The following is an 18881-nucleotide window of genomic DNA, read 5'->3' as shown; positions in this document are numbered from 1 at the left end:
CCGCTGTCTGTCCGTCTGTCTCTCTCTTTCTCTCTCTGTCACTGTCTCTCTCTGGACCCATTCCCAACTCCCCCTCCCTTTGCTAACTCAGTCTCTCTCATTCTCAAGCCACTATCGCCTCATCTCCCTCTCTCTTTCCCCCTCTCTCTCTTGATCTCGCCCTCTGTCTCTCTCCCTCTTGCCGCCCTCCCCCTCCCTCTCTTGCCCCCTCTCCGGACTCCATCCCTCTCTGTTTTGTTCAGCTCCTTTCTTTCTCCCGTTCAACCCTTCTCTCTCTCTCAATCTCTCTCTTATCCTCTCTTTCTCGCTCTCATCCTCTCTCTCACACCCTCTCTATCTATCTGTCTCTCTCTCTATAGCTCGCCCTCTGTCTATCCTTCTCTCTCTGTCCTCGTTTGTCTCTCTCCCGCTATCTCCCTCTCTCACTCCCACTCTCTCGCCCCATTCTTTCGCTGTCTCGCTCTCATCCTCTCTCTTCCGCTGCCACCCGTCCCCTCTCTCTCTCGACAAGCCTCTCGCACACTTCTCTCCTTCTCACCCTTCCTCTCTCTCACCATCTCTCCATCTCGCTCTCTCACTCTCCCTGTCTCTCTCTCTCGCCCTGTCTCTCTGTCTCTTTTGCACACACACGCCCACCTCTGAACCTATCTCTCTCTCTACCTTGCTCTCGCCGACTCTCTTCTGTCCCCTTATTCTCTCTCGATTCTTTTCTCCCTCCCTCTCTCTCTCTCTCTTTCTGTCTCGCCAAAATACTGAAGATCACAGCAGGGAACCGATGGCCAAGTGGTATTATTGCTAGACTGTTTATTCAAAGATCCAGATAGCATTCTGGAGAACCAGGGTCGAATCATGCCACAGCAAATTTTGGAAATTGAATTCAGTGAATATGTGGAATTTAGAAGCTCATGACCATGAATCCTTTGTCGAGTTTCGGAAAACCTTTCTGGATCACTAACATGCTTGAGGTACCTAATTTGTCCTACATGTGATTCCAGACACACAGCAATATGCTCAACTCGTAGCTGCCCATTGGGCAATTAGGGATGGACAATGAATGCTGCTGAGCCAATGACACGCTCATCCCATAAACCTCTTTAAAAAATCGATGCAGAGAGCAAGCTAACATTTTGAGTCCAGATGACTCTTCATCAGAGTTCTGACCAAGTCATCAAGACTCACCGTTAGCTTTCTTGGTCTCCATGGATGCTGTCTGACCTGCTGTCAGCTCCAGCATTTGTTGTTTTCAGTACAGATTCCACCATCTGCACTAATTTCCTTATATATTTCTTCATTATTTTGTTTATTAAATACCCACTAATTTGCAGCTACTACTCAACACCTTACCTACAGAGTACTGTGGCCCTGGTGTCAAAAGCCTCCATTGATTTGTTCAATTACACTATAATTTAGGAAGATTTCAAAATGCCACTGTGGCTGAAAAGAATAGAATCATAGTCATACGTCATGGAAACGAACCCGTTGGTCCAATTCGTCCATGCCAACCTATTTCCCAAACTATGCTAGAGCAGTTTGCCTGCATTTGGCCCAAATTCCTCAACCTTTCCTATTCATGTACCTCTCCAAATGTCTTTTAAATGTCGTAACTGTACTTGCACCTACCACCTCCTCTGGTCATTCATCCCGTGTCCCAACCAATCTCTTTGTGAAGCAGTTGGCAACTGATAGTTTCACTGTTGACTACGGTGTGTGAATCGCTGGGGATTATTGTTCGTTCAGGACCACCCCTTTCTGAGCCTGGCTCAGGGCCTTAAGAGATTCCTGAATGTAGATTGGGCCCCCTTGTGGGCTACCACATGCTGCTCAATGCCTTGTTTTTGTGCAGTGCAGCTGTCTATGGGTGGGAGTGTTGTGGAAGGAAGGAGGAGGTGTTAAGGAATTAATTAATTTATGGAATGTGGGTGTCACTGGCTGTGCGAACATTTATTGCCTCATTCTAATGCCCCTGAGAAGGTGGTTGTGAGGTCCCTTTTTGAATCACTGCAGTCCGTGTGGGTTGTAGGCCTATTGGTAGTGCTATTGGGAGGGAGTTCCAGAAATTTGGCTCAATGAGGCTTCAGAACTGCTGAAAGATTTTCAACTCCAGATAGTAGTGGCTTGGAAGGGAATCTGCAGGAGGTGGTGTTTCCATGAATCTGCTTTCCTTTTCCTTTTAGTTGGTATTGGTCATAGGTTTGGAAGATGCTATTGAAGTGTTATGAATTGATGTAATGTATCTTGTAGATAGTACATAGTGCTGCTCTGGGCATCAGTGGAGGAGGGAGTGAATGTGAGTACCAATCAAGCAGTTTGCGTTTTCCTGATGCTGTCAAGCTTCTTGAGTGTCCTCGGAGCTGCACCCAAACCTAGCCAAGCAACGAATATTCTATTGCACTCCTGAGCTGTGTCTTGTAGTTGGTGGACAGGCTTCAGAGATTCGGTGCGTGATTTACTTACGTAGTTATATGGCTAGTCCACTTCAATTTCTAGTCAATAGTAAAGCCCCAGAATGTTGATGGTGAGGGATTCGGCGATGGTGGGTTTTGAGAAAGAGGTTGCAAGGTTTTTGGAGAAGGAGCTTCAGACTGAAAGCTAGGGAGGGGGGAATAAGGTAGAGACTAGAAATGGATAGGTGGGGAAAGATGCTGTAAAAGAGACATCACGGACTTTTCTCTGTGCTGGGCCCAGCTGGTCTGCTGACACTACTGTTGAGATATTGTAGCTCACCTCACCAAATCAAACAGCCTCTCACCAAAGTCTTTCCAATACCATGCCCATTAAAAACCTTGTATTAGTACATTCCTCTTACTTCCTCCTTTTGAAATAAGAACATAAGAGCGTAAGAATTAGGAGCTGGATTATTAATCCAGTGATCTGAAGTTATACACGGACCCTTCATGGCTGAAGCATAGCGTAGCTGGGTAGCGCAAGGAGTACTGAATGTTTAAGTCCTTTAAATGCTTCTTCGCTTCGTCAAACATCTTCCTCTTTCAGACCAAAGCTGGGGAAAAGTCCTGAAATAACATAATCTTGGATCCTTCATAAATCATGGATTGGGGATCTTTCCCAAGATTTCTGGAGGCTTTCAAGAACATCTGCCCACTCCTTGTAGCTCTGCAGCCAGAACAGGACCGGACGGGGGCGCTGGTTCGTGCCGGGCCCGTGCACCACAACCCGATAGGCCCATTCCACCCTGACCTGGCCTGATCCAGCCTCCAGATTTAACCAGCTGTGAAAGCCACTGCTCCAGGAATGCTGTAAACTGACCTTCCTCTTCCCGTTCGGGAAGGCCCAGCAAATGAATATTTTTTCGACGACCTCGATTCTCTTGCTGTTTGAGAGTCAGACCCGATTCTGCTATGGTCTCGGAGGTCGCAGCCTTTAGCTCCGCCCCTCCAACTCGGCGCTCGATTTCTTCGATGTCTCAGCCGTGCTTTTGTAGCGCGGCCGAGAGTGAATTCCATCGGTTCGGGACTCTTCAATGAAGGCATCGATCTTTGCATCGAGTTTAGAGGTTATTTCCGTGAGGCTCGCCACCGTAGGTACGACCCCCGGGGCGGCTGCGGATGCCTCTGCTGCAGCTGGAGAGGGGGGGGGGGGCTTCTGCCCGCTGAGAACTGCGGGCTCCTTGCCACCGAGTCATTTTTACAGGAGACTAGACTATTTAAATTTAGAGCTGAGCAGCTAATTACATTAAGTAAAAACCATTCTAAATGATTTAGTGAGTATGGTGAAGGAGGTGACCCATTTTGCCCAAATCCTGCGAGGAGCTCTATAGACTCAGATTTGCTGAGTCGCTGCCATCTTGGATCTCAAATATTTCACATTGTTAATCTTTGTGATCGTTTTACCATGTAGTGAAGACAAAGATTAATATTTAATGGGATACATTGCTCCCCCAATCATGTAAACACAAGCTCAATTTGACTGCTAAGAATGTCCCTGAATTTACACCTTTCTACTGTACATTAAAGGTGGTAATAAGATGCAAAAGACAGGGGGCGTTTGCAAAGGAATTTGATTTGAACAAGAGACATTTGTGCAGATAATAAGAGATATTCTAATTGGAAGGATATGGTTAGTGATATGTTGGAGCCCTATCTATTCACTATTCATAATGAAAGGAAAGCCACATTCAAAATTTGGGGCCACTCTACAGATTACAGCTATTTCAAGTGTAGGTAGATGGAGGCAAAGCATTGTAAAGCAATCTTGATAGATTCAGTAAATGAAAAAAACAACGACAGATAAGTTTGTGTCAGCAAGTGAGAGGTTGGATCAAAATAGGATATTTCTTGATTGTGAAAATTGAGAGAGAGTGGGATTGATCCAGCTGTATAGTTCATGAAAATGTCACAAACAGGTTCAGAAACGTGATCAATGGGCTAGTGGAATGTTGACATTGATCTCTGCAGAAGACTAGAAAACAAAGGATTAGAAGTCATGCTTCAGCAAATCAGAACCTAGTTAGACCAAGCTGTCAGGGCTGGGCACCATGCTTAAGAAGAGTATCACTCTGAGTGGAAGTGCAGTGTAGATTTACTGAAGTGATACTTGGATTAACTTAAGAAGAAAGATTAAACAGATAAATTGTTAGAGTCAGCACATTGAGGTGTGATATCGGGGAACACTTTTATACACAGAAATTGATAAAGTTTGATAAAGTTCCACAAACAGCGATTGATTGGAAATCATTTGCAAATTTTAAATCTGAGACTGATAGATTTTGAATTAAAATGCTGATGGATTATGGGACAAATACAGGGATTTGTCATGATGATGAAGATTACCATGATTTGGGTGAATGGTGGAATAGGCTCAAAAAGCTAAAGAGCCTTCTTGTGTTCTGATGTTGATGTAACCATGGCACCCTTTTTCTCTGCAAGTGCAACTCCTATTGCGTTTTTGGTTATTTATCAGAACCTGGCAGCAAATTAGTGATGGGAGTCCTGACCAGAAAATTATCAATAGAGGGACTTTGCCGGTCTTAATGTGTTTCACAGATGATGAAATAACACAGCCAGCATTTACTAATACTGATAAATATTGGGTTGGTTTGATGGGATCATTTGTGATGCAGCATGATTAGCATGTCTGATGATACTCCAACTAGTTTTAAGTGTTGCTGTTGTCTACACTCAGTCCACTATTTTTTGTGGATTACAGAGCAAGTTTTACTTGCGTCAGGGGAAGCAGCGCACTTCACTTTGTACTGTTTGTCTTCCTGTCTTTCACTGTCCAGTATTATTTGAGCATGCCCTTCTCAGGGGGGCAAGACAGTTTCTCTCCATTCACCATGGAAATGGTGCAACAGTACATGGAGAAGGAGGAGTTGGGTGCACAGCACCAGGTGTCACTCCTCAAACTGCGAGGACAAGCTTTGAAGGAAAAGCCCAAAACAGACCTGGCCTGGTTGGAGCCCCAGAAAAAGGGAGGAGCTGACCTATGCAGTGATGTTAAGCTTAATTGCCTCTCAAAAATGTTAGAATGTGCAGATCCTTTCAGTAATCCATCCCAGAGAAGAGAGGAAAACAGTTGTCTTTTATCATTGCAGTGGGGCTGTTGTCCAGAATCTAGGTATTCACATCATCTTTCCCCTTATCACTGTTGTGGACTGAGTAGAATGAAGTCAATTTTGATATTTTTTGTTTCAGATTTTTAAGTTCGTTCTTTGTTCCGGTAATGCTGGTATTTATTACCTTTCCCTCGTTCTCGAAATGGTCACGGTGGTGAACTGCCTTGAACCACTGCAGTCTGCTGGGTCAACATCAACATATAAACCCTCATGTGCTGTTAGGTTTGGAGCTCAGGGTTCTGTAGCAGATTGATGCAAGACTGTTGTTCTAACCCACGGGTCAGGCTTTTGAACATTTAATTTCAATGGATGTCAGCACTGCTGGCAAGGCCAGTGTTGTTGTCCCTTCTTCATTGCACTTGGGAAGTTGATAGTGAGCCATTTCCTCAAACATCTGCAGTTCACCTGTTACAGGTACAATCACAATGCTGATCAGAAAGAATACCTGGGATTGTGATCCTATAGCAGTGAAAGAACGATATATTCCTAAGGGAGGACTGTGTGTGTCTTGGAGAGGGACTTACAGGTAATGGTGTTACCATGTTATCTACTTGCCTGTGTCCTTTTATGTGGCAGAGGTTGCAGGCTTTGAAGATGCTGTTGAAGGAGTTTCATGACTTGCTGCAGTGCATCATATAGTGCACATATGCACTATATGATGCACTGTTTATTGGTGAAGGGAGTGAATGTATAGATTGGTGAGTGGGGTGCTGATAAACAGGTTGCTACATCCTATCCGGTATTATGTTTCTTGGGCATGTACTGGCCAGACAGGAAGTGAGATACTTAGTGAAGAATTTTCAGCCTCTGACCTATTTTGTTGACATAATGTTGTATAGCTGATCCGGTTCAGTTTTAGGTCGAGGTAAACTCTATTGTGTTAATCGTGAGGGAATTAGTGATGATAATACCATTTAATATCAAAAAGATTGCTAGAGATGGTCATTGCTTGGTATGTATGGTGTGCATGCCAACCATGCTGCCATGGCACTGTAGTCACATATGCCAGACTAGTTGTGGGCAGAAGATTTTCTTCTTCAAAAGCCATCTATGAATTAGTTGAGTTTTAATGGCTGCTTAACATCTTTATGGACACTTTTACTGACACCAACTCTTTATTTCCAGATTTTCTTTTAAAGTACCTTTTTTTTAATTTTGTGAGCATAAACGATATATTGTTGAAATAAACTTTCTCCAAATTGAGTATGACAAGCATGTAGGTGCATTAAAGTTATGAAATATCAAGCAGAATTTGCTGTTTAACAAAATCTTTATCCCTGATCATTCTCTTTCTGGTTTAGTTGCTAATTCAGCAGTGGTGAATATGTGTGATCTCCTTGGGCAGATTTACCCAGGTTTGTTTGTAAATTAGAGCTTCATTGTAGCATGTGTAGGGAGCCGCGATTTAATAAAGAATTTGAATCTCTTGTTAAAGAGGTAGAAAAGGCTTATGCTAGGAAGGGAGATGAAGCTCAGTTAGGACTCTTGAGAGTTACAAGTTAACCAGGAAAGACCTAAACAGAGTGCTAAAAAGAGCCAGGAGGAAACTTGAGAATTCTTTGGCTGATAGGATCCAGGAAAACTATGAAGTTTTCTATAGATATATCAGAAATAAAAGAATGACTAGATAAAGATTAGGGCCAATCAAGGAGAGTTTTGGGAAGTTGAGCGTGGAGTCCAAGGAGATGGGGAAGCACTAATATAATAATTTTTTTGTCAGCATTCACACTGGAAAAAGGCAGTGTTGTCGAGGAGAATACTGCGATGCAGGCTACTAACGAGATGGTATTGAGGTTCATGAGGATGTGTTAGCAATTCTGGAAAGTGTGAAAAGATATAAGCCCCCTGGGCTGGATGGGATTAAGCCTGGGATTCTCTGGGAAGCCAGGGAGGAGATTGCCAAGCTTTTGCTTTGATTTTTTTTATCATCGTTGTCTACGGGAATAGTACCAGAAGAATTGAGGATAGCGAGTATTGATTCCTTGTTCAAGAAGGCGAGTAGAGAATACCCTGCTAATGAAAGACCAGTGAGCCTTACCTCGGTTGTGGGAAAGTGTTTGAAAAGGTTATAAGAGATAGTATGTATAATCATCCAGAAAGGATGAAGTTGATAAGTAATAGTCAACGCAGTTTTGTGAAGGTTAGGTCATGCCTCACAAACGTGACTGAGTTGTTTTGAGAAAGTGACCAAACAAATGGATGAGGTTAAAGCAGTTGATGTGGTGTCTGTGGAATTCAGTAAGGCATTTGATAAGCATACCCATGGGAGGCTATTCCACAAAATACGGCAGCATGGGATTGTGTGTGATTTAGTGGTTTGAATCGGTAATTGGCTAGCTGAAAGAAGACAGTGGCTGGTGGCTGATGGGAAGTGTTCATTCTGGAGTCCAATATCGAGTGATGTAGCACAAGGATCTGGTTTGGGTCCACTGCTGTGTGTCATTTTTATAAATGACCTAAATGACGGCATCGAAGGGTGAGTAAATTTGCAGATGACATTAAAATCGGTGGAGTCATGGAGACTGTTGAAAGATGTTGCAGGTTACAGATGGATATAGATAAGCTGAAGAGCTGGGCTGAGAGGTGGCAAACAGAGTTCAATGCAGAAAAGCGTGAGGTAATTCACTCAGGAAGGAGCAACAGGAATAAAGAGTTCTGGGCTAATGGTAAGATCCTTAGCAATGTCGATGAGCAGAGAGATCTCTGTGTTTATGAACAAAGATCTCTTAAAATTGCTACCTAGTTTGCTAAGGTTGTTAAGAAGGCATATGGTGTGTTATCTTTTATTGGTAGAGGGATTGAGTTTTCGGAGCCATGGCGGTCATGTTGCAGCTGTAAAAAACCTTCGTGCGGCCGCAATTTGAGTTTTGGGTATAGTTCTGGTCACTGCACTATAGAACGGATGTGGAAGCTTTAGAAATGCTGCAGAGGAGATTTACTAGGATGTAACCTGTTATTGAGGGAAGGTCTCATGAGGAAAGGCTGAGGGTCTTGTGGCTTTTTTCATTGGAGAGAAGAAGCTTGAGAGGTGACTTAATTGAGACATATAAAAAAGTCGGAGGGTTTGATTGGGTGGACAGCGGGAGCCTTCTTCCTCAGATGGAGATGGCTGGCACGAGGAGACATAGCTTTAAATTGAGGGGTGATAGATATAGATCAGACGTCAGAGGTAGTTCCTGTACTCGGAGTTGAAGGGGCATGGAGTGCACTGCCTGTAACAGTAGTGGACTCATCAACTTTAACGGCATTTAAATGGGTCATTGGATAAACATATGTTTGATAATGGAATAATGTAGGTTCGATGGGCTTCAGATTGTTTTCACAGGTCAGTTCAACATCGAGGGCCAAAGGGCCTGTACTGTGCTATAATGTTCTATGTAAGTAGGGTTAATGTTCAGTGAAGCTTACATTGAGCTTACAATGTGCCAATTAGTTTGATTTCCTTATGTTTCATAAGCATTCTGTTAAAGTTCTGTTAATCCATTCTTGCTTTCAGCAAAGTTTCTAGTCTACATTGTTATTAAAATATTTTGTTTTTAGTATTTTACAGAAAAGATATAAGAATGGTTTGTCTGCTAGTGAGAAACATCAACTTGAGACTCAGTACTGTTATTAAGTTGATAATATGTGCACGTGTTTATTTATGTAGAGGTCAAAGTTCTGCAACCTAAACCTTTATATGCAGGAATACCTTCTGCTGTTGAGAATACCATCCTTTGTATTCATAGATATCGCGTTTTATTCTGCATTCTGTAGAAATGACAGCACAAGACATTGAGCTTTCAGCCGAATATATCTGTGCTTCTGTTATTTGTGGTGCAAGTTCATAGTTCCTAGAAAGCAGAGTTTCAGTCAGATAGGGTGGTGAGGAAGCCGTTTGGTATACTTGCCTTTATTCGTCAGTGTATTGAGTGTAGAATTTGGGATGTCATGTTGCGGCTGTACAGGGTATTGGTGAGGCCCCTTTTGGAAGACTGCATTCAGTGCTGGTGTGTTGTGAAACTTGACAGGGTTTGGAAAAGTTTTCCAATAATGCTGCTAGCGTTGAAGGTTTTGACCACTGGAGAGAGGCTGAAGGATAATCTTCAAAGTTTATAAAATCAGAAGGGGCATGGATAGGGTGAATAGCCAAGGTCTTTTCCCCAGGATAGGGGTGTCGAAAACTAGACAGCATAGGTGAGAGAAGAAAGATTTAAAGGGGACCTAAGAGGCAACTGTTTCACGCATGTGTGGAATGAGCTTCCAGAGGTGGTGGTGGAGGCAGCTAGAATTACAACATTAAATAAGCATCTGGATGGGTATCAATAGGAAGGGTTTAAAGGGATATGGGCCAAATGCTGGCAAATGAGACTGGACTAATTTAGAATATCTGATCAGCATGGATAAACTAGACCAAATGGCCTGTCTCCAATTTGTACACGAGTCTAACTGACCATCTGTTCTTTGATCATCATCATTTTCTTTCAGCTTGTTGATTGATGCTCCAAACTCTTGCTTGGTGAAACCCTTTTTCTCTCCCACATTGTTTCATATGCTGTAATAAAGATTGTTTAGTTCAGTTGGCTAGTTTGCACTGCTGTGATGCCAACAGCACAAGGCTCAATTCCTGCATCGGCTGAGGTTACCAAGGAGGCTCCATCTTTTCAAACTTGTCCCTCACCTGAGGTATGGTGACACTCAGGTTAAACCACCACTTTTTCTGTCATGACAGAGCAGCCCTACTGCCTTCCAGGGCTATGATGACTTTACTTTTACTCAGCGATAAGTGATTCAAAATTTTATATTCTTTATTGTTTGATGCATTTCCTTTTGGTGACTTTTGTTATGAGACTTAGCGGCATGGAAGGAAAATGTCTCAACATTAAAAGTGGGGATAAAGTAGGCTTGCAGGGAGGAGAAAGTAAGGATTGTACATGCTGGAGATCAGAGTCAAGAGTGTAATGCTGAAAAACACAGCAGGTCAGGCAGCATCCCAGCAGCAGAGATAAATGGGAGGGGGTAGTTGGGAAAGCAATAGGTCGATAAAAGTAAGGGAGAAGTTGATCATTCAGAGTGGGGATTGAGGGACGGGTCTGGAGGACGGTGCTGAGTTGCTACGGCAGGAAGTGCAACACCTGCGCCCACACCACTCCACTCACCTCCGTGCAAGGCCCCAGGGGATCCTTCAACATCCATCAGAAATTTATCTGCACCTCTATCAATGTCATCTATTGCATCTGTTGCACCCGGTGTCGTCTCCTCTACATCGGATAGACGGGACACATTCTTACGAATCGTTTCAGAGAACGTCTCTGGGACACCCGCACCCACCAGCCCCACCGCCCCATGGCTGAACACTTCAACACCCCCATCTAATCCATCTAGGACATGCAGGTCCTGCGCCTCATCCATGTCCAAACCGTTACCAACCGACGCCCGGAGGAGGAACGCCTCATATTCTACCTTGGGACCCTGCCACCATACAGGATAAATGTGGATTTCAACAGCTTCCTCATTTCCCCTTACCCCACATTATCCCAGTCCCAAGCCTCCAACTCGGCACCACCCTCTGGACCTGTCTATTACTCCCCCTCTGACTTATCACCTTCTCCCCAACCTTTGTCCACCTATCACTTTCCCAGCTACCTTACTCCAACTCCACATCCTCCCATTTATCTTTCAGACCCGACTCACTAGCCTCATTCTTGAGGAAGGGCTTATGCCCAAAACATCGATTTTCCTTCTCCTCGATGCTGCCTGACTTGCTGTTAATTTCCAGCATTACACTCTCGACACCTGCCTTCACAGCAAAGTTCTACGAGTTAATTGTCAGTTTCGTAGATAATTGTGGAATTGATTTTGTTAATTGAGAAATTTGGGCTACTCCACCATCAATGATAACATCCCTTAAGGTGAATAGTTCTTACAGGAAAAATAGCCATTCCACAGACTTCAGCCCTTGACAGCTCCAACTGTGGAATGATGCAGGTGGGGTGTGTTGGAAAGGCAATGTGTAAATGGGAAATGTAGGTGCTCAGGCAATGCATAAGGTCTTAAGGGCAGAGGAGGTTCCAGACTGAGCCTGTATGCCGGCCTCATGGCCTCATAGAGAGTATGCCGGTCTCATGGAGTTTGAACCACTGCAATGGGTACATGCAGGTCATGTTAGTCAAGGATATGAGGTTGGCGAAAGTGGTGCCACTGTTTAAGAAAGGTGGTAAGGACAAGCCAGGGAACTATAGACCAGTGAGCCTGACGTCAGTGGAGGGCAAGTTGTTGGATCGCATCCTGAGGGACAGGTCGTACATTTTCTTGGAAAGGCAAGGACTGATCAGGGAGAGTCGGTATGGCTTTGTGCGTGGGAAATCATGTCCCACAAACCTGATTGTGTTTTTTGCAGAAGTAACAAAGAGGATTGATGAGGCAGAGCAGTGGACGTGATCTATGTGGACTTCAGTAACGCATTCGATAAGGTTCCCCATGGGAGACTGGTTAGCACGGTTAGATCTCGCGGAATACAGGGAGAACTAGCCATTTGGATACAGAACCGGCTAAAAGTAGAAGACAGAGGGTGGGGGTCGATAGTTGTTTTTCAGGTTGGTGGCATGTGACCAGTGGAGTGTCACAAGGATCGGTGCTGGGTCCACTACTTCTAATCATTCATATAATTGATTTGCATGTGAGTACAAGAGGTATAGTAAGTAAATTTGCTGATGACACCCAAATTGGAGGTGTAGTGGACAGCGAAGAAGGTCACCTCAGATTACAACGGGATTTTGGTCAGGAGGGCCAATGGGCTGAGGAGTGGTAGATGGAGTTTAATTTAGGTAATGCTGCATTTTGGGAAAGCACATCTTAGCAGGCGTTATATTCTTAATGGTGAGGTCCAATGGAGTGTTGCTGAACAAAGAGAACTTGGAGTGCAGGTTCCTTGTTCCTCGAAAGTAGAGTCACAGATAGATAAGACAGTGAAGAAGGCATTTGGTATGTTTTTCTTAATTGGTCAGAGCATTGAGTACAGTGGTTGGAAGGTCGTGTTGTGGCTGTACAGGAAGTTGGTTAGGCCACTTTTGAAATATTGTGTGCAATTCTGGTCTCCTTCCTATCGGAAGGATGTTGTGAAACTTGAAAGGGTTCTGAAAAGATTTACAACGGTGTTGCCAAGGTTGGCGAGTTTGAGCTATACGTGGAGGTTGAATAGGCTAGGGATATTTTTCCTGGAACGTCGGAGGCTGAGGGATTACCTTATAGAGGTTTATAACATCATGTGGGGCATGAATGGGGAAATAGACAAGGTATTTTCTCTGGGGAGTCCAGAACTAGAGGGCATAGGTTTAGTTTGGGAAGGAAAAATATAAAAGTGACGTAAGGGGCAACTATTTCACACAGAGGGTGGTACGTGTATGGAATAAACTGCCAGAGGAAGTGGTGAAGGTTGGTAAAATTGCAACATTTAGATAACGTCTAGATGGGTATATGAATAGAAAGTGTTTAGAGGGATATGGGCTGGGTACTGGCAGGTGGGACTAGATTGGGTTGGGATATCTGGTCGGCATGGGCGAGTTGGACGGAAGGGTCTGTTTCCATGCTGTACATCTCTATGACTCTGTGATTGTAATTTAGCAATGACAATAATTTGACATGCACTGTCAAATAAATAAATGGTTTATATTATTAACTTGTAGCATACAATAAGTTGAAAACTTGCAATCTTTAGAATGAATGATAAAGAACAAAAACATTCCAAAACAGGAACAGACCCTTCGGCCATCCAAGCCTGCGCTGATCCGGATTCCCTATTTTCTAATCCTGCCACCTATTTTCTAAGGGCCTGTATCCTTCTGCTCCCTGTCCATTCATTTATCTGTCAGATACATCTTAGGTGACACTATCGTTCCTGCCCCTACCACCTCCACTGGCCACACATTCCAGGCTGCCACCACCCTATGTGGAAAGAACTTCCCACATATATCCCTCAGGCCCTAAACCTTTCCCCTGTCACTGTGCAACTCAGTTACTAGGAGTCATGAGTTCGCAATCTGGGGGAAAAGCTTCTTGGTATCCACCCTGTCTATATCTCTCTCGATTTTGTAGACCTAAATCAGGTCCCCCCTCAACCTTTGTCTTTATAGTTAAAATCATCCTAATCTACCCAATCTCTCTCCATTACCAGCACCCTCCATTTCAGGCAACACGCTGGTGAACCTACTCTGCTCTCTATTCAAAGCATCCACATCCTTTTGGTAATGTTGTGACCAGAACTATATGCAGTATTCCACATGCGGCCAAACCAAAGTCCTATGCAACTGTAACATGACCTGCCAAAGCTTATACTCAACACCGAATCCAATGAAGTAAAACATGCCGTATGCCTTATTGACCACTTCACTGACCTGCTTTGCCACCTTCAGGGAACAATGAATCTGAACACCCAGATCTCAGTGTACGTCATTTTTCCCCAGGAATTTTCCATTTAATGCATAGTTCACTCTAGAATGGGATCCTCCAAAATGCATTACCTCGCATTTGCACAGATTGAACTCAATTTGCCATATCTGTGCCCATTTCTCCAATCTATCTATATTCTGCTGTATTCTCTGACAGTCCCCTTCACTATTTGCTACTCCACCAATCTTGGTGTCATCTGCAAACTTGCTAATCAGGCAACCGATACCTTCTTCCAAATCAATGATATATATCACAAACAACAATGGTCCCAGCACGGATTGCTCTTGCACACCACTGATCATAGGTCCCCATTTTGAGAAATCTCCTTCCACTATTACTTTCTGTCTCATGTTGCCCAGCCAGTTCTCTTTCAATCTAGATAGAACACCCTGAAACCCATGCGACTTCACCTTCTCCATCAGCCTACAATGGGGAACCTAATAAATCACCTTACTCAATTCCTTCAGTATCTTCTCCAGCAGCTTGCCTACCACTGATGTCAGGCTCGCCGGTCTATAATTACCTGGATTACCCCCGCTACTCTTCTTAAACAAGGGGACAACATTAACAATTCTCCAGTCCTCCGGAACCTCACCAATATTCAAGGATCCTGCAAAGATATAAGTTAAAGCCCCACTTATTTTCTCTCTCAATTCCCTTTGTAACATGTGGTAGACCCCACCCACACCTGGGGGCTTGTCTACATTAATACCTTTTAGAATATCCAAAACCTCCTCCCTTAACCTGAATATTCATCATGTCCCTCTCTTCGGTGAATACAGATGCAAAGTACTTGTTAAGAATCTCACCAATTGTCTCTGACTCCATGCATAACTTTCTTCCTTTGTCCTTGTGTGGGCCAAACAATTCTCTAGTTACCATCTTGCTCCTTACATATGAAACAAAGTTTTTGGTATTTTCCTCAACCCTGTTTGCTAAAGATATCTCATGGCCACTTTTCGCCCTCTTAATTCCTCGATATTGACTATGAAATGTGGTTAGTGAAAAGAAAATAAACACTTGTTCCTGTGAGTGTGTATTCAGACCTTTTCAAAGTGTTTTATGCCAAAATATATTTGAAATCCGTCTCAGTGCAAATAAAAAGCATTGGAAGATAACTCTTGGGAAGAGTAATTTTCAGCCACTGTTCCGCCAAATTACTTTTGAGGTTGAAAAGAGTGAGGGCTTGTAACAAGGGCACAACAGAAACTATGGTGGTTTGAACATGCAGATTGACTCATTTAATCATCTCGACAACGATATCTTCGAATAAAGATTCATGGAGTGTATGAGAGACTATTTCTGAGAGCAGGATGACATGGAAGCAACCAAAGAATGGGCTAATTTAGATTTGATATTATGTTACAAGGAAGGATTGTTGGATGAGCTTTGCCTTGGAAAGAGTAATCAAAACATGCTGGAGTTTCACATTCAGATTGAAAGAGTGAAGACTGAGTCATACATGAGAGTTTTAGTGTTAGGCAATAATAATTATACTAGGCTAAGGAAAGATTTGGCCTGGGTGGACTGGGGGGGGGGGGGGTGGAGAGAGAAAACAACAGTCAAAGGCAGGACAGCTGAATAAATTTGGCAAGTAATTAGGGATATACTAAAGACCGAAGAGGAATTGCACGATGGAGAAAAATCAATCATATCTTGATAACGAAGTCAAAGATAACATGAAGGCAAATCACAGGACACATCATACTGAACAAGTTATTCACACTGTGGATGATTGGGCAAGTCAGTGGCCTTATGGTGTTATCACTGAATTCTTATGTGATGAACCCTGATAATGTTCTGTTGATCTGGATTCAAATCCTGCCACAGCAAATGGTGGAGCTTGTCTTCAAATCAGGAATTAAGCAGCTGATGGTGGTTATGAATCGATTGCCAAGCAAAACTCACCTGGTTCACTAATGTCCTTTAGGGAAGGAAATTGCCATTCTATCAGAGATTCGCCACTCTCAGACTGAAGGCATTTCTCCTTATCTCCGCTCTAAAAGATCTTCTCTTGACTCTCAGGCTATGTCTTTCTCTCCTTACAGTGGAAGCATCTTCCCAACATCTATTCTGACCAGGCAATCAGTATTCTGTATGCTTCAATTAGATCCCCTTCATCCTTATAAACTCCAGCGAGTATAGACCCAAAAACCTCATATATGTTAAGCTTTTCATTCCTAGGACCATTCTTGTGAAGCTCCTCTGAACATGCTCCAGGGTCGGTACATTCTTCCTTAGTTATGGGGCACAAAACGGTACACAATACTCCAATATGGTCTGACCAGAGTCTTATCGAGCCTCGAAAATCCATCCCTGCTTTAATATTCAAGTCCTCTCAAAATAAATGCCATCACTGTCTTTGCCTTTCTGACCGAGTGAGGCACCTGAAATTATAATCTTACGATGGACAATAATAAATTTACCATGGAATTACAAAAATGAGCAATGATTAATGCATGCTGGGAAATGGATCCCAGCCTTGACTAAAGTCTCTGTGATAATCCACATGCTGCAGAATCCAGACAGGCTGCAGCTACCCATAGATGGTTTGCAAACAAACCTGTGCCAGACCCTGTAATACTCACCTGAAGTTGAACCTGAATGGATAATGGAATGTTGCCCTTGAGCCAACCCATGGTTGAGTCTGATTGTTCAGGGTAAATGAACCTGATCATTCCATTGACAGATCCTCCTTACCTTCCCAAAAGGGTGTGAAGACTTAGAAGGATAAGAATCACCACAAAAACCCACACAGTGCATTAACTTGAGAATAACCACGGAAAGAGAAGACACGTCCAAGATCATCAGAAGAACAAGAAGACATCACCAAGTCGAACCCGGTCAACTTCTAATGGGGTGGTTTGTGATCATCCAAAGTTAAGTTAAAGCATAAGATAATTTGTAGCGTTTATCATTGCGTTATAATACGTTTTATTGTTCTAATATTAATTGTGTTCAATAAACAAATATTGTTTGTGTAAGTTAACTCAGTTATTTTGCTGAATATAAGATTTCAAACACACTGTGCACCAGAAACAACACCTTCCTAATTGCTGACTCGACCTGCAAGTTTATTATGAGACAATCCTGGATTGGAACTCACAACTCTCTTTGCATCGAACATAGAAGAATACAGCGCAGTACAGGCCCTTCGGCCCTCGATGTTGCGCCGATCCAAGCCCACCTAACCTACACTAGCCCACTATCCTCCATATGCCTATCCAATGCCCGCTTAAATGCCCAAAATGAGGGAGAGTCCAACACTGCTACTGGCAGGGCATTCCATGAACTCACGACTCGCTGAGTAAAGAGCCTACCCCTAACATCTGTCCTTTCCCTACCCCCCCTTAATTTAAAGCTATGCCCCCTTGTAATAGCTGACTCCATACGTGGAAAAAGATTCTCACTGTCGACCCTATCTAAACCCCTGCACTTCTGAAGTCTGAAGTCTGCACTTCAGACTTCTGATTTTTCTCTCCACTTATAAAGTAGTCCATGTCTGTCTTCTTCCTGCTAATGTGCATCACCTCGCACTTTCCCAAGTTGTACTCCATCTGCTACTTCTTTGCCCACTCTCTTAATAGTTATTCAGTTTCTCATCTATTATTTGTACCACACGACCATCTCTCCAGCGTCATTTTCCCGTGCCCCAATATCCACTTCTGTTTCTATATTGCCCTTTATATGTCTAAAATAACTATTACAGTTGTCCTTTATATCACTGCATAGTTTAACCTCATATTTAATCTTCTCCATCCTTATTTCTTATTTTGTTGCCATCTGTTCGTCTTTGAAAGCTTTCAAATCTTCTGGTTTCCCACTGCCATTTGCTGTGTTATCTGCTTTTTATTTTTCTTTTACATAAGCCATGACTGTCCCAGTCATCCATAGTTAAAAATCACACAACACCAGGTTATAGTCTAACAAGCACACTAGCTTTCGGAGCGACGCTCCTTCATCAGGTGATAGTGGAGGGCTCGATCGTAACACAGAATTTATAGCAAAAATTTACAGTGTGTATAATTTCAGTTACATCACACTGCAAATTTTTGCTATAAATTCTGTGTTACGATCGAGCCCTCCACTATCACCTGATGAAGGAGAGTCGCTCCGAAAGCTACTGTGCTTCCAATTAAACCTGTTGGGCTATAACCTGGTGTTGTGTGATTATTAACTTTGTACACCCCCGTCCAACACCGGCATCTCCAAACCATAGTTGCCTCATCCTCGCTGTACACTGCATCTTTTACCTTGGGATAAATCTCTACTGTGACTCCTAAATTGCTCCGACAAACTCCCGCCATTATTATTCCCCTGTCTTTCCCGCTTGGCTCCTCTCCCAGTCAATTCTACCCAGCTCCTCCCTTGTGTGTTTGAAGGTGCCTTTATTCAGCTGTAATATTAACTCCGATTCTACTTTCTCCCTCTCAAATTGAGGAGCAGGTTCAATCATAGTATGATCACTGCCTCCGAAGGTTCCTTCACCTTAAGCTTCCTTATCAAGTCTTCTTCACTGCACAGCTCTAAATCCAGTATTGCCCATTCCCTCGTTGCCTGCACCATAAGCTGCTCCAACAAGCCATCTCGTAGACATTCCACAAATTCCTTTCCTTGCAAACCACTATCACTGACTTTCCCAGTCCACCTGCATATTGAAAACCCCCCTGTCACTGTAACTTTGCCTTTCCTACATATCGTTTCTATCTCCTCGCCTATCATGCGCCCCAGCTTCTGACTACGATTTGTAGACCTGTATATAACTCCAACTATGGTTTTTCACATTTACGGTTCTTCAATTCTACCCACACACATTCCACACCATCTGACTATATTTTAAGTAATGGAACTGAGTGATACGAATGCAAAACACTTTAGCATT

This window comes from Chiloscyllium plagiosum, unplaced genomic scaffold (assembly GCF_037043375.1).
Source record: "Chiloscyllium plagiosum isolate Xiang-an unplaced genomic scaffold, Cpla_swu_hap1 HiC_scaffold_35, whole genome shotgun sequence".
Taxonomy (NCBI): domain Eukaryota; kingdom Metazoa; phylum Chordata; class Chondrichthyes; order Orectolobiformes; family Hemiscylliidae; genus Chiloscyllium; species Chiloscyllium plagiosum.
This window is presented reverse-complemented; position numbering follows the sequence as displayed.